The sequence below is a fragment of the Triturus cristatus genome, chromosome 2_1 (genome assembly GCF_964204655.1).
Source record: "Triturus cristatus chromosome 2_1, aTriCri1.1, whole genome shotgun sequence".
NCBI classification, from domain to species: Eukaryota; Metazoa; Chordata; class Amphibia; order Caudata; family Salamandridae; genus Triturus; species Triturus cristatus.
The window spans coordinates 522896920-522920089 of NC_140581.1; positions in this window are offsets into that span (position 1 = coordinate 522896920).

Below are 23170 nucleotides of genomic sequence, written 5' to 3' on the forward strand. Positions count from 1 at the left end.
TCGCCTCGCCTAACAGCATTAATAGGCTTCGTTAATTTAAATTATGATATAAGGTTATTTTAAAAGTTCTTACACTAAATGGGATAGTGATGTAGGCTCGCTGCTGAAGCTGACATTTTAAGAAATTGGGAACCAGGCTGAACTCCTAGGTTCGGCTCAATATCCTGTTATTCTAGGCAAATTGCGTATTCTCCTCTTGCCTAATTGTTTGGGTTTCTGTAAAGGCGCTCTAACTCCCTTAAGTCAAGTTCACGCTATATAAAAAAATTCAAACTTTTCAGAGTTTGCCTTTATTTTCATGTGTGTGCTTACATCCTTTTCCTTAGATTTCTCAATTGTTGCTGCGTCTGTTTGCTACAGTTCTTTGAATGGCAGCATTCAGATGAACACTCTTAGGCAGGGCTGTTGGGCTATATTCCTTTCTTTGTCAGTGCTTGGCTCCGCACCACTGCTAAGTCATGTCTCATTACATCCTTATGTTTGTATGGTTTTGGTTGTCAGAGTATACATTTTTCATACGAGTTATCATACTGGCTTTCCTGCACTGTTTTTTGTTTAAAATTGCCTTACTTTTTGCATTCTCGTGCCATGTGTAGGAGAGTAGGATCTGCTTCTTATAGTTACCTCCACTTTTTGCTGATGCGACACTGTTTTAGCCTTAGTCTGACTGGGATCCTGCTATCCAGGACCCAAGTCTAGCTACTTTCTCCTCTAAATTGATTGCATGCACTTTAGGGCCACTCCAGATTGGATTCTGGGGTACCCTTATACGTCCCTAGTATATGGTATACTATGTACCCAGGGCATAGGTACCCCAGAGGCCTCCCAGGGGCTGCAGCATGTATTGTGCCACCCCTGAGACACCGTTCAAAATGACACCACAGGTCTGCTACAGCAGCCTGTGTAAGGTGGTGCTTGCACCCCTTACTTCAATATAGGTTCAGTATATCTATCCTATATCACTGCACATATAAACCTATCAGTCACCCCTATGGCAGGTCTTATCAATCCTGAAGGCAGGGTGCTGGGTTTTATGTGAGAGGGTGCACCTGCATGGGGAGAGCCCCTCTGCAGCCTTCTGAACCTATTTTCCAGGGTTGTTTGTGATGCAGCCAACCATATATACTTAAGTGCATTATAACCTCGCGGTAAATGATAACTTTAAAACGGCTGCATGGAAACATGTCGTGTTTGGTGTCAAACACCTTGGAATCATACCTCTCTACCAGTAACTGGCGGGGGAGGTATGATTCCACCCTCCTAGAGGGGCACACGTGACATACCAGGCCACCCGGTACCAGCTTTCTCGACCCTGGCATCAAAAAATGGATGCTGACAGCCACAGACACGAGTCTGCCTTCCTGCTGTTGAGCCAAGCTCGAGCAGGGGAAGGCTTGACAATAGACTTCCTGTCACAGGGAGGTGTGACCACCTCCCAGACAGGCTTTAGTGTATTGGGGCTGGGTGGGTGCACGCTGCGAGTGCTTTGATGTCTGCACTGAGGTCACATTTGGTGTCCCTGTGCACAGTCCAGCTCAAACCGGTTGCAGGAGCCATTTGCTCCTGCTCTGGCGCGAAACTGGACAAGGACATGGGTGTAGCCACCCCTCTGTCCCGACCCTCCCATAGGTGGGTGCCCAGAGTTTGTCCCACCCCTTCCTTGCGTATAAAGTAGGAACCCCTAACTACAGGACTTTAGATTTTACCTGGACTAAACTCTGCTACAGAAACCAAGTACTTCAATGATCTGCATGCGCTGGATGACTGAAGAATCTCCCTTGGAGTAAAGGAGTTACTCCCCTGCAAGGCAGGCACCTAAAACGCATCTGACTGGTTTGCATCTCCCAAGCTCCTGAGGACTCTGAATATTTCTGCAACACAGGAGATGGGTTCCCGAGGTCTCTGAGGTTCATCTGTGCTCTCAGCAATTCTGAAGCCCACATCCCTCGTGGGGACCGTGTAACCTGAACCTCTGTGCAGTGCGTATATTTGTAGCAGCATATGCTTTTTGGCAATCCCTGAGGCTGTGCTTTGGGCTACTTGTAGTCCTGACCCCGAGCAGTAATTCCACTGAAGATTTCCAGCCTACACTCCATGAGTATTCCATGGGCTGATATTTTGTGATTCAGCTCGAGGTCCCTTTGTGATCCCTGGTCTGACAACCTGTGGGTCCCTGTGAAGGTAACTTTGACTTTCCGTGGGATTTCCTGGTTTCTCCAGATGTGCCCTGACTCTCCGTAACTTGGAGAATCCCCAGGACCTTGCTGGTCCTCACCGAAGCATCTTTCCTCTGCCCGCGTGGGTTGCAATTGCCAAGGATTGTTGGTGTTCAATCCGGACACTGACCCCCCAGAACTCAACATCCTTTGTGGGACAGCTCACCTCCGGACTTTGGTCATCGTCAATGTCTCCTGGTCCCTGTGGCTGCAGAGTCAAGCTTCACCTCTTCTCACCTGAAATATCCAACATCGGTGGGCATCGTCTATCGTGCCCCTGGTCACTGTGAAGTGACCCAGACTCTGCCCCTCTGCTTTCAGGTTCTTCTCATCTCGGACCGAGGCTTGGATTCCACCGGACACTTTTCATCTTTCCGGTAGTAGCACTTTTTCGCATCACGCCATTGAAAACGACTAAAGTTTCCAACATCACTTAACCCCTATGCACCCGGCTCGTCTAGGATAGGTAACACGGGTATCTCGGTACTCTCAAGGGTGCTGGCCTTAGAACCTTCTATGTTTAACTGGGTTTGCTTAAAGTCCTCTCTGAAGTGTCCTTAATCTTTAAAATTCCAACCGCGACTTTCCCATAGAGTTGTACGGAGCTCGCGCCTGTGTTCACACACTGCACCCGTCCTCCGTGGGTCACCTGTGTCACTTCCTGGTTCCTTGGGGTTCCAGCGATTCTACGTGCTTGAGACACTGTGTCTAGTCAAGTCGTGGTTGTTATACCACTTTCTTAGTATATGATTTGGTCTCCCCCTGGAGTCCACTGTGTATTGTGCTGTTTACTGTCGTTCTAGTGATTTAATATTGTGTGTTTTGGTCTCTAATCTCATAAAGAGGTTAGTAGAGAGTGTTTAGTAATAAATACATATAGTTTATGTATTCCTTGTGTGGTTTTCCTTTCATTTGGTCATTCAGGAAGTTATAAACTGGTAAAACAAGCTGCTTTACATTCCTTCTAGACTTAGCCTGAAAGCTGCTCTCCATAGCTACCACTAGGATACCTTTCAATAAAGGTTGTCTTTAACCTAATCATCAATAAGAGTTGTTTGGACTGGTACAAGGTGCCCACTTTAATTAGTGGTCAGCATATACCAGGCCAACTTCTCACACCATGTTATTTCATAATTTGGATGGCATATAAATGAAGAAATTAGACGGTGCCCTTTTTGATTCAAACTTGGTAACAGAAGTGTCAAAGGAGAACTTTTATGGCAGGAGCTGGCTGTCTGCTTCCAAACCTTATTTCTTTAGCATATAAATTTCAGCACTATGTATTAATTGCTTGTGTTTGCCACTTTCAACATGAGCTCAAGGGAAACTTACATATGCAAAACAAAGATGTAGGGTAGCTGCTAACGTTCCCAGGTACAAATTACTTGGTTAACCTTATTAGCTTAAGAAATTCCTAGTGGAACTCCTCCAAAGCCAAGCAAGACTGATTAACTTTGCCAATGCTTGTTTCTATTTGACTTTTAAGCACTCCATGGGAGTATATGTTGTCCATGCTCTCTTCCCTGTTTCTGTGCTACCCCTCCACATCCTGCTCTATTTCTTATTTCCTTTTTTTTTTCTTTTTTTTTCATAAACACTTTTTTGCGAGTGCCTGGATGTTACACATTGCTTGTGAATCCGCATTTTCAGCTCCCCTCCCTGCGCTTGATGGTTTATCAGTTGCTCCCCTGCCTCTCCCACAAGGCTTTGGACTTGACCTTGCCCTAGCAAAAATATTCAAAGTATCCCCTCATTGCAGGATGCTGTGACTGGAATGTGGACTTGAAGGCATCTTTGCGTCATGACAGATCATACTGCTTTGAAAGCAGCCAGTAGCCGGCAGCCCACCAGGTTAAGGTCAAAGTGGCAAAATAAACAGGCCAGCCTTGCTTCCTGATCAATTTTTCTTTCGTTTGTTTATTTAATTATTTTAAAATAGTCATTATTGCCATGGGCCCACATCTGCACACTGTTACTGGGTAAATTATAATTTTTTTTTTTTCATTCACGTCTATTTTTTTCTACTGTACAGGCCAGTCTTGCTTCCTGATCAATTTTTGATTCATTTGTTTATTTAATTATTTTAAAATAGTCATTATTGCTATGGGTCCACAGCTGCACACTGTTTCTAGGTAAATTGCTTTTTTTACATTCACGTCTACTTGTTTTTCTCATTTACCCCATGAAAATGGCCATAGGTCATCTTCTAACCGTAAATTAAACTTACAATTCATTTAAAAATGGATAGTGGTAGTTCTCGGCACACACACTTGCACTGCCAGCCTTACGTGGAATGTGTTTAAGAAAATACCATCCAAGTGGTAGAATGGCATTTTCTCAGAAAAGAAACCCTTTCTAAAATGGCTACAGTTGTGAGCGCATGTGTCATGATATTGCTGCCACAAAGCAATACCAAAGGGGATGATGGCTGGAGTGTTGAACATTGCAAACACTCACCCCCAGTCAACTGATCTGGGTTTAATCCATCATCATTCTTTAGCTCACTTCACCACCCAAGTTCAGACATGGCCATATGCAAATCAGTCTCACCCTGTGCCTCATGGGAACAGTCCTGTCCGAACTGTCAATGCCACAGCAGCCATCTTTGAATGGTGTTTTCCTTGCTAAAACACCATTCACAGATGGTCGCTGCGATGTGCACATGCCTTGTGCACATGCCTTGTGCCTTGCCAAATCAAACAAGAATTGTCAACGCCTATAGCTTGGCACTTGCTTTCAAATGACGAGACTGCATAGCTTTGCAATGCTTATTATACATTTGATGGAAAACTAGGTCCTTTGCAATACAGATGCGTATGGCTCAGCAGGACTGTGATGGTTACTTAAGACAATGTGAAACATTGCTTTCTGTCTGAATTAAGTGGCACTCTACAGTCTGTTTCCTGTAATGAAGTAAGATTATCAATAGCAGATACCATGCTGCTGTGTAAACAACTAGCAAAAAATAACCTCGTGAAACAGAAGATGTCATTTAGTTCAGGCTTCCGTACAAAATCTACTTACACGGAGGAAAGTTCATTGACAGAGTTGCGCTGTCCCTGTAAACTAACCCTATCTAATAAAATGTGTGTTAGAGCCTTTCATCTGGTCGTTAGTTTATTATGTCTCTAAAGCAGGAATCGGTACATAAAGTGAGACTTGTGTTGGGTCAGAGAGATGAGTCAGGAGTGACCTATTATTGTCGGTGTGATACACATGGCTTACTGTTACACAAACTAGGCCCACGCTGTGGCAGCGGCACAGCTGCGTCCTTTCCTTTGTATCTAGATATCACAGCATTTCACATCCACAAGCGATTAGTTTGCTTAGCTACCAAATATAAACTCTGAATATAATATTCCACAGAATGCTTTTAAAATGTTTTCACTCCAAAGATTGCAGATTCATAAACATCAGCCCGGGTTCAGCAGTAAACCCCTCAGTCGCTGAAAGCCCCAACAAAGCGACACATGTTTTCAGTTAGGGGCTCTGCCATTACTAGGTGTCTATTACCTTATCTCCAGCCATCCATTTTACTTTCACTCTTTCTTCCTGGTGCCCAGGAGTTGGGCGTTTATTGCCCCCCTGCAATAGATATAGGCCGTGCTTGTAAAATCTGTCACATTAAATCATGTATTGCTCAAGTTTCCGAACTTCAAAGGATAGTCCCTAAAGTCTTGGGGCTCTCGAATGTCAGGAAGTTTTAGATCCAAGGGCTTAAACTATTAGCACACCTCATCTACACCCCGGACCGCACTTACTAGCCGGGGAGTGAGACAATGTGCACCCCTCACACTTGACCTGCACAAACCTTAGACCTGGAAGCGTGCTGGTATGTCCTGGACTGAATTTACCAGTCGGCTGCTGGACGGACAGGGTCACGGACAAGAGCCATGATGGCTCTGCCCACGTCAAGACAGAACCAGGCAGCGGCTAGGCACACCTCTTCTCCACAATGGGGCGTTGTTGTTAGTGCACGTCACACACAATCTGCAATCAATCAAAGCCTAAAGATGCTCCTGCTGACACGTTGCACCAATTTTAGCAACATTTCTTTCATAACCGTTCACACTATACATCATTGTGTACCGGAGCAAATTCGTGATAAATAAAATTCACAAATTATGAGAAATAAAATTCGTAAACATAAAAAGAAGCATCAAATAATGGCCTAAGTGAAAATTCCATTTGACCAGTTGCACATAGTCTTAGAGAATGGGTGTGTGTTGTTTTGACGTAATGAATCAGCATGTTGGCTTGACTACAATTCAGACTAGCTGTAGTGCTGAGCTTTTTCGCGTTGTTTGAGTTGCAGTGTCGAAAAAGTGCACACTTCTGAGGTAGATGATAAAAACAAATGTTAAACAACCTAAAATTATAATATAAGATCTTGTGGAGTTTGCACCTCAAAGGGTTGAAACCTGGTATTTCTCGTGCTCCCATAACAAGATTTGATTAGCTTTCCTCTTTTTCACCCTCTTATTTAATTGATTGTACAACAACAGCCCCTTCCAATTCAAATACAGGAGATAACTGTTCTCAGACCTCAAAGCAGCTGAGACTTAAGAAGGGCAGTCACTCACTTCCATCCACCAAATAAATAGCAGGTGTGAAATTAAGTACTAAACACTTTTTATTGGTGCGTATTTCGCCAAGTCTAATCAAACCAATGTGTTTTTGCATTACTCACCCAGACTCACTACCAATGTCAGATATTTGCCTTTTCCAAGGCCCACACATAATTAAAATATTATAAGGTGAATGTGTGTGAATTCTTTTAATAAATGAGGAAAAACACTTCAATTGAAGAAAACAGTTCTGAAAATGTATGGATAGTTAGTGCTCAAACCTCATGGTATTTAGTTATACGTAGACAACGTAATATTTTACGTCCGGGACTTTCACAGTGATCTACACCAGAGGAGTTTGGCAGGCTCTCTGGGCTCAGAGAGAATTATAATGAATCCCTGGTCTTCCCCTTTTGAGATGAGACGTTGTGATGGGAATGGGGAAATCTCCTGGATCTGCCATACTTTCAAACACTTCATTGTGCAAATTGATCACAGTCCAATGGACGTTCTCAAAGGAAACCTAGGTAGGGCAATCCAGTTGCGGCACTACCAGATCTCTTTCTGGGTTACCCTCCCTCCGTCTATGATGGGCCGCAGTGCCATGTATAAAATGGTTACTTTACCCAGGCTTCCATATTTCTTTATGAACTTCTTGATTATATTTCCCCTTCGAGTGTTCCCTGAACTGGACTCCCTACTGGAGGACCTGGTTTGGGCACTAGACAGGAGAGCAGTGGCATTGTCCATGTTGAGGCTCCAACCAAAGAGGGTGGAGGGGAATGGACACACTGGACCTTTCTCTTTTCTGAATACTATCTTGAGGCACAGCTCTAGTGGGTGGCTTTTTGGCTGGAGGATCACCGCCACTGGAAACAGGAATTAAACATGGGCAGCTATGGGAGGAATATTTACATAACCTTCTATTCCTGTGTGCGGATGGAGGTGAGTGCCATTCGCCCTATAATACCCATGGAGGGTCTCCAGAAATGCCTGTTTCAAATGTATCCAATTATGTGTCCTACAGAGGGCATATTGACTCCCTCCCCCCCGCCACCCAGTGGTTACACCTTTTGTATCCGACTGCTGCAGATGCGCACTCCTCATTGCTGGGCGAAGCCTGTCGATATGTTCTATATGCTTCAGACGTGTGTCATTTGACATTACTCAGGCAAGGGCACACTCTGACGTCTCTCCTGCCTCACAGTGTCTCCTGGGTTTATACACCCCTCCAAAGATGAAAAATGCACGCCGAGATTTAACAGCTTTTCTTTGCTTTTGGTTATATGAACAGTGGCAATGAAATGGAATTCACATGCACCCCCCTTGGTCACGTCATGGAGGACAGATGTCATTAGGTGGGCACAAGCAGTGAGCATGGCGCTTTCTAGAGAGAAAAACGAGACTTGAGAAAACACCCCCGGTGACATACTGGGGTATAATCCTCCAGGATTTCGTGAAGCACAATAAGAAGGTCACCAGGCCACCCTGCACCTCTGTCTTGCTGATTAATCCCACACACCATGTTTCCAGCGGCTGTGACAGTCTTGGATGGTGTGTACCCAGATACACTGTGCCCAACTTGATGTGCTTGTCCACTGAATTAGGTATTTCTACCATTCCCGGTATGGTAGAGCTTTAAGACCTAAAATGTCTTCCTCACCGGGATCACTAATAACTGGATCATTTCTGTGCTAAGTTTTCTCAGAAGGTGAGGCGGCTGAGAGATGTTCTGGTTTTTACTCTTTTCTTTTTAGTACAATAGATTTATTTGGGTGTTGCCCTTCCTTTTCTAGTGGTGGAGTGTATCGCTTATCAATAGAACTATGACACAAAGTTATGTTACCTACCTGAGAGGCCGGGGCGGAGTGCGCAGAATTCTTCTACATGGAACTCCGCGAAGTGACCAAAAACTCTGCCACGCTACGTGGAGTTCAGCAAGCAGAGGAGTGCGTGTGGTCTTCCTGTTCGCATAGATTCTCAGCACCGGGTGTTTGGCCCGTGCTGTAAAATCAGTGCAAACGGCACCATGCGCAGCGCAAGACCGCGTTGCTTCCTTTCTTGCCGCTGGAGTAGATTTTCTACCCGAGCACAAGCTTTCTCAACACGAACAGAAGGTTACACAATGCAAGCGGTATCGACCATCCACGATCGCCTGCATTGAGAAATCTGACCACCCTCGCTGAGAAAGCTCGCCAGGAGGTGTATTTTCCTCACTCGTACTCGCCAACGTCAATGCTGTTGGCGAGTGTAAGCGAGGAAAAAACTCTGCTATGCTGCACAGAGCAGATTTTTTTCAGAACACTGCATGCTCCGCAGAGTACCGAAACTCTGCAAACTCCGTGAATGGAGCAAAGTTCACCAACCAGGCCTACTACCTGAGAGGTGGGTCTTGAATACATGGGCCTGTTCGTTTATCGTATGACATATATGATGCTCTGTGCTATTGAAACTTGAAAAATGTCGATAAAAAATATATATTTATTTAGTACTTAATTCACAAAACATTTGTAGAAAAGAAGTATACCTTCTCAATCCAAATAACTAACATATCCACCGCTCAAATTACTTTCATATTTCACTATACTAATTCAACACTAATCCTTTAATGGGTTCTGAAGTAGCATGCTCATCACCAAAAAAGCGCTTCAACATCCCATCAGGGGTAACAAGCCCTATATAAATGCAAACCTTTATCCCTCCACTATCCCAACGCTATCCTTCTCAATCCAAATAACTGATTAATATCCACCGCTCAAATTACTTTCATATTTCACTATACTAATTCCCCACTAATCCTTATGGGTTCCGGAGTAGCGTGCTACTCGCTAAGAAAGTGCTTCAGCACCCCCTTAAGGTTGACAAGCGCTATATAAATGAAAATCTTTTTTCCCTCTTCTATCCCTCCGCTATCCTTCTCAATCCAAATAACTGACTAATATCTACCACTCAAATTACTTTCACACTTCACTATACCAATTAACCACTAATCTTATATGGGTTCCTGAGTAGCATGCTACTTACCGAAAAAAGCGCTTCAACACCCCATCAGTGGTAACAAGTGCTATATAAATGCAAACCTTTTTCCCTCTTCTATCCCTCCGCTATCTTTCTGAATCCAAATAACTGACTAACGTATCCACCACTCAAATTACTTTCATATTTCACTATACTAATTCAACACTAATCCTTTATGGATTCCGGAGTAGCATGCTACTTGCCAAAAAAGCGCTTTGTCAGAGGTAGTAAGCCCTATATAAAATACAATTACAATGCAATACAATACAATTTACACGTCACAGAGTTATACCTAAAATTCGTGCAGACATTCATTTATTGGTCCTCACTAAAGAATCATTGGATTGTCCATGGAAATCTATGTAGCTCACAGACGTCGTTTATGAGTACTCCAGTCACAAAGCGCTTGGACTCATACTATGCTGTGCAGTGTCAGCAGTGTGCTCAATGTTTTCATCCATCTGTCACTCTGCTGTTACCAGTTTTCGTGCATGCTCATGGAGTATTGTTTCCAATGACTTGGCAAATAGAGTGTCTTCATGCTCCTGTGCTGTGATAGCCTCCTTGGTTATGTGATCTCGGTTTCCAGAAATGAAGGTGCAAGTACAGTCTCATAGGCTACCTATAAGTGTAAAGGAAACCTGCATTTCCACTTCCTAGTTGAAATTCCTATTTACACAAGCATTTCAAATAGAACTGTGCATCTGTGTAATATGTGATATTTGCATGTGGAAAGGGGATGCCCAAGGGGAGAAAAGTGATGGGACAGGGCTGGAGGGATCCTCATGCAAACATTTTCTGTACACACAAAGTTACAAACTTTCTAGGTAGTTTTTCACAGACAGTGCTCACATTCATTCTATGAAGGGTTTAGGGGAACGGGTTCCTCCATAGGGAAAATAGTGAAAGGTAAACAAAAAAGCACATCACCCTTTCACACTAACCCTTAAGCAGGCTAATGTTCTGTAGTGGAAAATCCAACCAGCATTGCAGAAAGTCCAGACAGACCCCTGGAAACATAAACCTGGTGTTGATTTTTAGGACCTATGCCAGGACAAAAAGTGTTTATGAATGTTCAAATGCCATCCATCACGATGCTACATAGTCTGCATGTTTGGAGATGCTCATGAGGAGATATTTGTCCACTGGTAGTGAAACAACACAGCACAAACAGCCCTTACCATCAAATGACCAGCCCCAAATACTTTACACCAGTGTGGACCTTCCAGCATTAGCCCAGTCAAATTAATGACTAGTCTGCCATTTGTCATATTGAGCGTGGCATGTGTCTTCCTGGGTACGTACAGGCCAGCCAACCTCTAGTTAGAAGTATTTCAGGGCAGATTTACAAGCCCCTTGCAACACTATAGCGCTACCGTTGCGCCACCTTGCGGCCAATTTACAACGTGACACATCTAGGGAGATGAGTCAACTTGGAAAACCCTGTGTCACATTATACCATCGTCAGGTATAATGTATGCAGGGGGAGCATTCCCATGCAGAAAAGCCTCGTAGAAGTGACGCAGTGAAATCTACAAGATTTCAATGCGCCATTTCTAGGACGCCACTGCATCAAAACCCTACACCTGCTTGGAGCAGGTGTAAGGAGTGACAGAGTGTATTGGGAATAGGCATTGCTGGAGTTGCATTGTGCTTGCGACACGGCTCCAGCAATGACGTGACTTTTGCACCAACTAATGCTTCAGAATTTCTGACGCTTCTGTCAGTCCTTGGGCCCTGGTGCACCGTATTGTAAATTTGGTAAATATGACGCATCCATGGTGGTGCAAGGGTTTCGCATGGATGCACAGGGAAACTGACGGATCTGTATAGATGTGTCATTTCTTGTAAATCTGTCCCTTAGTGTTTATTCAGTTTGAGCATTTGCAAGGCTGTGTATTAGAATGCACAGCTTGGTGTCAGAGGTGAGCTTGTCCAGTGGTTTTCCAACACACCACTGAATCTGAAAAGCCAGTAGAGCTACGTCATAGTCAGTCACTTGTCTGAAAGAGCTATTCACCAAGCAAAGTTTACCTAGGATTTTATATATTTAGTTATTGAATGTGTATGATCTCTCTGGTATGGATGATTACTTATTTATAATTTTCTGCAGTAAGGGACTCGTTGAATACCAGGTGAATTCTTGTTTAGTTTTGAATGAAAAGGGCACTCACAGATCTATGTTCCCTCTAAGTCTGTGCCTCGCAGTTGTCGCCTCTATTGTTTATCCTTGCTATGGACCTTTTAATCAGACACTTCCAAGAAAAACATTTACAGAGAGGCCTGCCATTCAACACGGGCCCCCTCCTTGTCTCACTTTATGCGGACGACACTATCCTCTATGTTAGGGAGCCACAGGTCAACCTAGAACCCCTCATATGAGAGATACTCTGCTTTGGTCAGCATTCTGGGCTTGGCGTCAACTGGCACAAGTCTGTGATTTTCCCCTTAACATCCAGCACAACACCTTGGGAGTGTGAATTCCCTCTGGAATGGTGCGCTGATTCCGTTAAATATTTAGGCATCCACATCCACTTAGACACAGATCAGATCGTTCGCCTCAATTATGGACAAGCAATCAACACCCTCAAGACCCAAAGTGACAGATGGCTGAGATTACCACTGTCTATTGCCAGCAGGGTGACCATCATTGAGATGGTAGTCCTCCCCAAATTTTTATACCTTTTTAACAATATTCCTGTACCCCTTCCAAATAGTTTTTTCTCGAAGCTCAGATCACACTTGATACGATTGGTATAGGGGGTTAAACGGGCCGAGTTCGCTGGCAAGTGCTCACCCTCCCTTACGATAGAGGCGGATACGGGGGTGTCCGATCTCCACTTGTATTATTTAGTAGCTCAATGCAGCTACGCAAATGCTTGGTATCACCTGGACGCCAGGATCCCTTTCCTTCGCCCAGACTCTGACCTAGTCCTCCCCGAACGATTATCCATGGTTCTACCCAAAGGCTTCTCCAGAGACCTCAATGACATTCAGACAGTTTCCACAACCAGTCGGGCCTGGGAGAAGCTTCGGAAGGTCACCAACACGGCCACTCTATACTCAACAGCCCTACCACTCCCCAACGCCCGCTGGCTACCAATTACGGGTGAGCGGATAGTGCAACGCACCTTGCCCAAATTTACTATTGTAAAAGTAGGGGACTTGTTCCTGGACAGCCATGCCTTTACGGTGAGTGACGACACCCGCTTCCCTAACGCCACATTCATGGATAGGTTTGTACTGGGTTGGATTCAATCAGCTATGTGCGCCACACTGCCCGGCTTTCCCCTCGAACCAGAATCGTTCGCCCCCTTATCGCTGGTTATTGAGAGTGCGCTGGGTGTCCACCTTATCTCCAAACTGTACAAAGCATGTACAAGGCTCATCCCCGTCAACGATAACAAAATCCATAGGGACTGGGAGGGGGATTTGGGTCACCCGATCACAGACGACCAATTGGCTTCCTGCTGCGCCGTCACGAAAGATGTCTCTCTCAATAGCCGCCACAAATTACTACACTTCAAGTTTCTGCACAGAATATACATCACATCTGCCAGAGTCCACAAACTTGACCCGTCCAGACCCCACTCCTGTCGCAAATGCGCGGCACCTCAGGCCGACTTCGCACACCTTGCATGGACATGCCCACACTTACAACCATACTGGGAGGCTGTACACAAGACACTGGGCGACATGATCAACTTATCACTTGACCCTCTGCCCAAAATTGCGCTACTGGGCTACGTGGTGAACTTTCCCCCAAAAATTCAGAAGTTTGCAGCCCTCAGTTTCTTGTTGGCCAAGCGAGAGGTGGCTACACACTGGGGCCGCAAGACAGCTCCCATGGCTCAGAGTTGGATGGGTAGCTTGGCTTCCTGCAACACGATGAGTGAGGTATATTCCACCACAGTACCCTCTTCATCCCGTCCCAGAGATATATGGGGTCCTTTCAGAACATATCTTGCATCCTGACAGCAAGACTCTGCCTCACAGCTGGAGCAAGGCATAGTTCCCACAGGGGTTGGGTAGCTTGGTTCTAGTTCACAATCTAACCACTGCAATGTTTGATACCCGGTCCTCCCTGAGCATATCCTTTACCATATTTACTGCTTTTGTATACTATGTTCCCGGCTGTGATGATGCCATATTGTAATGAGGAGATGTGCTCCTCTGATAGTATGAACTGAACTGTGGGAGCTGTTGCATTGATGCTGGGCCGGACCTCTCCGTTGTTTGTATACATAACATGCATCTACATGACCGTACTTACCTCTTTATTAACTGCTGCTGATGACTGTGAACACTAATGCATATGTTGTTACCTTTGTGACAAAAATGAGAGAGTAAAAAAATAAAAAATAAAAGTCTGCGCCTTGCATACACCTTTCATTTTTAGTGGGTTACAATACAACACCCTTTATTCGCTGCAACGAACCCGGAGCAGCTAGAACACATCTCCAGTCCTGACTTTGTTGTAGGTTGAAGAAAACAGTTTCTTATTGACTTGTCCAGAATAAGGCGTGGAACACCAAAAGGATCTTGTCCTGTGTTTCCGGTTTGAACAATTAGCGAGGCCGTAGGTTTGGGATAAGCAAGTGTTGCAAAAGTGTTTCAGAAAGTTTCGAAACTGCTAATGTAATCTGATCATTCTTACAACATACCCTTGGCCACTCAGGCTAGAGTTAATGCTTTCATTGTCACCTTCTTTGAATGCGATTAGCTGCATAAATTAGCACGTGGCAATATGCCCAGTTAAAATATTTTCATTTCAAATGGAAATACATTCTCCAAAATTTTCTTAGGCTCGATCCAGCTAAAAATGAGATTCATCTCACTATCCAGATGTTCCCATCTGGAAGGAGGTGCTATGACCTTTACGTGCCCGTTGCCTCTGCCTGTGAAAACAGTTTAGAATCTGGGAATCTATACTGACTCCAGTTTATCTTTGGATACTCAGGATGACAAAGTATTTCCTACAGCTCAAGATTCTGAAGAGAGTGTTTCAAGGCACTGAGAAACAGATTCATATTGCGGTGATTTATGTCCAAGTTCAGTCTTGCCTAGGGAATGACAACTCCCTTTGTCCACTTGACCCATTGGAGCTTTTTCTATCTCTTCTGCTTGGAGCAAAAGGAAGATGAATGACTACTTAAATATCACCCCAGATGGGGGCATGTTCCTAATATGTTGAGGTTTCTTCATTTATTGCAGGGTCTGTTTTAAGCTTCTCGGATATAAAGCTATTTATCTGAACACTCCCACTGCACTCATCAAGCTCTTATGTGCGTTCCCAAATCCACAACTATTAGGGAAACAGAGAGTTGTTCATCTGGCTGCTCTCTGTTGGTATTCTCTTCCATCATAGTTGCATGTCTGCTATGATTCAGAGAATCCCACAAAACTTGACTGTGTGACTGGTAATCACTTGTCGCTCTTACCTCTTTGCTTTATCTTACTTTGGGTTCAATTTCACTTTTTTTATTGGTCAAGTGATTATGTTGTGGTAGTTATACACTTTTTCTATAGCATCAAGATCCTCTAAATATTTGTGTCTTTATAAATAAATGCAACATTACATTTCCTCATAACCTCTGCTTTAATTTCTCATTCCGTCTGGCTTTCACCCCTTTCTCTTTAACACTTTCCCCTCCGTTTCCGAAATGTTTCTGTCCTGTATTCAAATGTACTCATAATCTTGCTCTCTTTTCGTTTTCCCATTACATTTACTCTCCATTTCACCCCCCTTGTCACACTTGCTCTTCTCCATCTGTTCCTCGTTCTGCCTCTTCTTTTCCCTTTAACCTTAAAGCACACATGCATCAAATGTTTCTATTGTCATTCCATCTGTCTCCTTCCTTATAAATTATCTTTCTCACTCACCCTCTTCCAAGATTCACATCCTTTCTCTACTCTCTAGCCATCTCCTACTCTCCCGCCTCCGTTTCTAAAACATCATCTCAAGTTCTCTCCAACTCATCTTTTAACTCTATTTCTATTTTACTCCCTTCTTTTTGTTTTCTCCCCATTTTGTTTGTCTTGCTCAACACTTCTTTTTCACGCACTTCTTCCTTTTTGTCATTCTGTTCCTTCACCTGTCATGATTTTCTGTACCCTTCTCTCCCTGTCCTTTCCGTCCCAGCAGTAATTTATGCTTCTCCCTATGTTGAGTGCACCTCCCCAAGCACCCCTTCCTGTCAGCAGCAGGGTTCTCTGTGGAGGCAGGTGGCAGCCAGGATGGGCCAGAGTTGAGAAGTGCTCTCTGTAGTCGTTTGTGCCTGTGCCACAGGTGTGTTAAGGCCTGTGCAAGAGGGCCACTCCTAGGAGAGAATTAGTAATGACTCAAGTGATCCTCATCTACGGTGTGCCTTGCTGCCCACAATTGGTATGTTAATGTTATCAAGACTTGTAAAGCGCACTATAATCATACGGGCATCCTGGCGCTGGGATACGTGTGCCCTCCTGAACATAGGTGCTATAAGGAAGATATTATTCCAGTAAGAGTAGGAGAAGGACTAGAATTATACTCTGGGATAAAGCCAGGTCTTTATTTTCTTCCTAAACTGTAGCAGATCTTTCATCTGTCTAAGGTCAGTTGAATGCTTATTCCAGGGCCGTGCCGCTGCAATGCTAAAGGCCCTTCCTCCAGATTTTGTTCTTCTGAACCTGGGCACTTTCACCAATTTGGCTGAAGAAGACCGAAGACTGCGGATGGAGACATACCATTCAAATTTATTCTGCAAAGGTTTAGGACCAAAGCCTTGCAGAGCTTTAAAAACAATACAGTGCGACTTAAATTGTATCCTCTGTGATACTGGAAGCCAGTGGAGCTCCATAAGAGCCTGAGAGGCTGATGAACGTAGTGGTCTCATTAGGGCAAGCTTGGCCGCCATTATCTGGAGTCTCTGGAGTCTCCCAATCAAATACCTTGGGGACTCCAGCAGCAAAGCATTGCAATAGTACAGCCTGCTCAGGATAACACTCCTTACTATCAGTGCTCTGGCCTGTGCTGGTAACATCGGAAGAATCTTCCGAAGCACTCTAATAAGGGAGAAGTTGCTCCCAACTGTTTTATTTACTTGAGTTTCTAGACTCAACTTGTTATTGAAACAAACTCCCAGGTTACACACCGTCTCAGAAGGTATCAGTGGTGTAACAGTAGGAATAGGCCAGAAAACAGTTGGGAGTAGCAATGGAACTTTTCCAACTGCATAGCATAAGATCTCTGTCTTGTTGCCATTAAATTGCAAGAAATTATTTTTTAACCATTGTGCAGTATCCTGCATACAAGCATGGAAAATTTCCAATGATACGGATTGATCTCCCTCCACGGACAGGATAAGTTGTGTATCATCTGCATAATTCACAAGATTAACATTGTGTGACTTAATGACAGCAATCAAAGGGCTCATGTAGACATTGGACAATATCGGGCTGATCGCGGACCCCTGAGGGACACCATGCTGGATGTTGTTAAAATCTGATTGGTAGGGGAGGAAGAGCTACTGCCTATCGTCAATTGGCCAGGTAGAATTGAAACCACTTAAAAGCCATGCCCTCCACCCCAACTCCTTCAAGCCTCACCAAAAGGACCTCGTGGTTAACCGTATCAAATGCGGCAGACAGGTCCAACAGAATCAGTATAGCTGATTGTCCCCTGTCTGCTAGCATTCACTCACTAAGGCAGTCTCCGTCCCATGTCCTGGATGGAAGCCGAAGTGCAAATCCTCTAATTTGTTGTTGACTACTAAGAACTGGAAGAGTGTCTTGCTAAATAGTCACTCTGTAATCTTCACTGGATAGGGTAGAAGAGAAATGTGTCTGTAGCTTTTTGGACATGCTGGATCAAGTGTGACTTTTTTGAAAAGTGGTGTTATTATTGCTTGTTTCCAGCAAGACGGTACCAACCCACCAGATTTGTCGGAGTACCGGGAAGAGTTCTGAGCCTAGTTCTTTCCATATTTTATGGAGTGGTGTGGCTCACTGGTTAGAGGCGGCAGACCCGGGAGCATAAGTCGGCCCGGGACGGCCTGGGACCAGGGTTCGATTCCCGACGCGGCAGGGTCTTGGGCCAAGGTCAGCGGACTCGACAATTCTCGCCTCGGTGCCTACTCTAACCATGGATCCCACTTAGCAACTCTGGGCAACAGCTTGCTTAATCTCCACTTACGGCCCCATCAGCGCCGGGGATGCTTGTCTTCACCTTGGAGATGCCCAGTAGGGACCATCTCACAGGGAAAGCCAGGATGGGTTCCCCAGTGGTTTACAGCGCCGGGACGCCCCGTTGCTGGGGCAGCTGTGCGCTTTACAAGTCTACAACATTTAAGACATGTGTTAGTGGGTCCAGAGGAGATGCTTAGAGCTACTTTGTTGAAGTCCTCCTCAGAAGGTATCTCGAAGTGATCCAGCTAGCCCAAGTTGACCTCACCTACCCGCCCCTCCTTCTGAATTTGTAGTGACCTCCTGGCTATACCACTATGACCTTCTTCATTAAAAGTATTGCCCACTTTCAGCCCGTCAATGATTTTACTAATCTTATCCTCAAAAAAGGTTGCTAGACTATCACAAAGATCTTGTGTAGGATGAATCTTATTTTTTGTACAGTCTGGATTTGCAATATTGTTCACTATTTTGAAAATACTTCTAGTGCTATTAGGTGCCTTCAAAATAATATCTGCAAAATACTCTGCTTTTGCAGTGGAGATTTCTTTTTTATAGTTAGCTATTGTCACCTTCCAAACGGTTTTATCCTCATCTGCATATGCATTTCTCCACTTCCGTTCTGCCTGCTTGTAGCCCTTTTTCAAATTTCTCAATTTTTCATTATGCCATGGGGCTGAAAGTCTACCTGATTTTGTAAAAATTTTTAGAGGGATTACCTGATCAAGCCTTTTGCTTATCTGTTCGCAAAAAGTCATATATTTCTCTTCCACCTGTTTGTCTGCATCGAAAGACCTGTTAGCAAGGAATACAGGGGATAATGTTGCCTTTTTCATAAGTCCATTCCAGTCCCTACCTTGATAGTTCTTTACCACACTGGTAGTTAAGATGTTCATCCTGGGGTTATATAACCGAAATGTAATCAAGTAGTGGTCAGACCAACCCACAGGCAGGATATTTTCCACTCCTATAGCATTTTTTTCAGAGAAAATTAGGTCCAGTACATGCCCTCCCCTATGTGTTGTCTCTGTGACCCATTATTGCAGATTCATGTTCTCGCAGGATTGGAAGAGATTTTTATAGCCTGAGTCCAATCTCCCCTTGGGCCATAAATTAAAGTCCCCCAAAATAATCAATCTAGTGTGGGTGAGCACCATATTACTAAAGACGTCAATTAAATCCTGCTGCTGTTGAGGACTAGCTGCCCCTGGAGGCCTATAGCAAACTATGCTGATCAACACATGTCCTATGTGGTCTTTTAGCGAAAATCCTAAAAGTTCAGTACTCTCCACCTCATAAATATCCATTGAGGTGATATCCCATTTCTCTTTAAAAATAATCCCAAATCCGCCTCCTCTGCCACTAAATCGTGGCCCATGAAATGCTTTGTATCCCAGTGGGCAGGTCAACCCCAACTCCAAATCTGATCCAGGGTGCGTCCATGTCTCTGTCATGAACAGTACGTCCAGATCGTGTGTGTCCAGCATTATTTGAATTTCCAAATAATGCTTTGGCAGGGATCTAACATTGAGCAGGCCACACATAAGGGTATCCCTTCTAGCATAGTCCAATTCCAATCCAGCAGTCTCCGACGGTTTGTACTCACCGGCCCCACCTCCCAACTCATCTAGAGCCCGCAGTTGTTTGCTCGTATAGCGGTAGCCCATGTTCCCTGTATCGTTCCTTCCCAATCCAGCAGCATGGCTGACGCTGTGTGCGGCCGGTGTGCAGACAGGCGCTGACGGTCTTGCCGGTGGCACGCACGCTGTGCGCATCTGCTGCGCGGTCGCCCCAGGGTGACTGTGTATGGTTGAAGAATGAAAAAAGCTAGAGCGCTGACCCCAGAGCACAGCGGGCCCGCTCTAACATATGGACACTGCAGGGTCAGGAACGGATAGCAGCAAAACCCATTAAAAATGTATTTTTAAGAACAATTATAAAGTAGATTTCAAACAGTTACAAAGTGCAATTGTGAATTAGCAGCAAACAGAACCAACTAGCACTCGCGAACAACAAGCACCACGTATCACACGCTGCGCGGTCACCCCAGCGTGATTTTTTATGGCCAAAGAATGAAAAAAGCTAGAGCGCTGACCCCAGAGTACAGCGGGCGCGCTATAACATATGGACACCGCAGGGTCAGGAACGGATAGCAATAAAAAATATTAAAAATTGATTTTTAAGAACAATTATAAAGGAGATTTCAAACAGTTACAAAGTGCAATCGTGCATTAGCAGCAAGCAGAACCAACAAGCACTCTCAAACAGCAAGCACTACGTATAACACGCTGCGCGGTCGCCCCAGCGTGACTTTTATGGCCAAAGAATGAAAAAAGCTAGAGCGCTGACCCCAGAGTACAGCGGACCCACTCTAACATACGGACACCTCAGGGTCAGGAAAGGATAGCAGTAAAAACTATTAAAAATTGATTTTTAAGAACAATTATAAAGTAGATTTCAAACTGTTACAAAGTGCAATCGTGCATTAGCAGCAAACAGAGCCAACAAGCACTCGCAAACAACAAGCACCACATATAACACGCTGCGCGGTCACTCCATCATGACTTTTTATGGCCAAAGAATGAAAAAAGCTACAGTGCTGACCCCAGAGGACAGCGGGCCCTTTCTAACATACGGACACTGCTGGGTTAGGAATGGATAGCAGTAAAAACTATTGACAATTTATTTTTAAGAACAATTATAAAGTGGATTTCAAACTCTTTCAAAGTGCAATCGTGCATTAGCAGCAAACAGTTTAAAAACACTTTAAAATGGTCTAACTAAATGTTCCCCCGGTTAGATCAATGCATTTTAATAGATACTTTGAGCTGGACCAGCTTTTCATTATCAGCTTTACATTATCAGCATTGCCAGGAGAAAAGTAAAGCTGGCACTGGTCGTAAGTGCTCAGGGGTCCAAACTAAGGTATTCCTTGCAAAACACTCAAATATTTTACTAGATAAAACCTAACTACTAGCTTCAGCAGTGCTTATTTAGAATTAATAGATATAATAATATGGAAATAGTAAGGAGCCATATTTCAATAAGAATTTATGTAGCATCAACCTATTCATGCAGCCAAGTGCTTTTTTCAGGATCAAGCGTAACAGGGAAATAAGTGTGTTCTGTACTTCAGCATGTCAACGAAGATGTTCTGCAAAATATCATCATAAACGTACCTGTCACAATTGGAACCTGGCTTATCCAGGTGGATTCGTTTGCAGAAACAGTGCCCAAGTGATTGGCTAAAATGCTCATTTAACGCTTGGCATATGTATTTAACAGGGAGATGGGTCTGGTAGAAGCACAGTCTACTGGAAACTATCACAGCTTCAAAAACTGTGTTATATTTACTCCTACCTTGCATTATTCATTCTCTCTGTTGGTAGGAAAAATATAAATATTCCAGCGAACATGCCAGGTAGGTGTTTAGCACAATACATATAAAATGAGGCTGTGGAGCAATGGAGGACAGATACTGAAGTGATCGGCTACAGAAAAGACAAAGCTCCTATTTTACTTCCTCATTTATTGTGGTAATTCAATAGTGTCTAGGCAATGGGACTGTCTATCAGCAAGGATTTAAGAGCTTGAGAGTTTATAGAATGCTTGAAGCTGCTTTTTGCTCATCCTTCATTATGACAGAGTTGATAGATATGTTTTCCTGCTATTTTTGTAAACAGCTGTTAAGTTGTCACAAGGGCATAGGCTACCCCATGGGTACTCTCAAAAATGTTCTTAGTGGCCAAAAAGCTTGGTCTCCGATCGTGTACCGCATTGATGCCAGCAGTGGCAGTCGGGTAGGGACAGGGCGTGTTTTCCAGTAAGGTAGTTGTAGGGGAAGTGAAGCCTATACATCAAGGGCTGAATTGCACAATGAGAAACCAGAAAACCTGGGATAAATCCTGGCTTCCTCACTTAATCAAATTGTGTGACCCTAGGCAAGTGTTTTATTTCGCTTTTCCCTCCTTTTTTCTTTATTATCATATATAAGAGGATCTCAAAATACATGACTGCACAATGGGTGCTGTACAAAGCTTTTCCTGTGTTGGATTGAATATAGACAAGTGTTGTTCATGTACAATAAGAATATAGGCCATTAAAAGAGTGCACATAAGAACTGACATGCCGCTTATTTCACTATTGTCATTGATGTCTGGATGGGGGAACATTTATGTTTCTAAATTCATGTTTAAAGATATCACTTTTAAAAAATACTTCTCATTGCACTGATATAATCTAATGTACTATGGTGAAACGGTTCAGCATGTTAATGAAATACACTTTTTGAATTCTGAAGAAACTTTATCATATTTTTACACTTTTGCTGCAAAATGTTTTAACAAATGAGTGTTCCTAAAGTTAAGTGTTACTTCCGTTACTTCTAGTTACTTCAGTTTTTTTGCTTGCCTGTTTATTTAACATTTTTTAAACTTTTTATTGCTGGGTCGATTAAAACAAATTCCAGTGCTTCTGTTGGCCAGAGGGGCACCTGTTATGGTGAGGAGGGCCACATGCTTCCCCCTTGCCTTGAGTAGCAATGGTCTACCCTATTGGTTGATAGTGTACCTAACTGCCCACGTTTTTATAATTGTGCTATTTTTCATGAGCTTAATTTATTTTTTTCAGATAATTTCTAACACTTTATATTGTGTATTTTAAAGTTATATGAGTTCGCAATTTAGCTTTTATAGGGGGCAAAGAGTGAGGCTATAAATGTGCCTATTAGCAACATTTGATATGTTTGCAAATTCAGCCATTCTACTAATTTGTCTGTAATTATGGAAATCTTTTTTTTTAACTATGGCTTTATTACTGGGTCTGATAGAAAACCATGACTTGATTTTCAATGTGTATGTTTTCACTTATGGCTGGAGTTTTGGGTCCTGTAGAAAATCCTAAATTAATTCTCAGTGTGCAACCTTATTTTAAATTTAGTGGAACAAGATGAGCAACGGCGGACCGGGATAGCCGCACTTCCCTGCTGTACTCCCTATGTGCTAGATCCAAAAGTATTTAGGGTGGGCGTGCACATACAACTCCTGCACCTTCCGTTCTTGGGTACCAACTGCAAAGCAGAGAAAGAACTACACCAGAATTCGGAGAAGTGCACGAAACACGTTGGCTGGAACTCAGTTTTGTCAGATGACTGTGAAAATAAAGACCTGTTTTTTTATACAACTTTACAAGTGAACTCACTTATTGAAC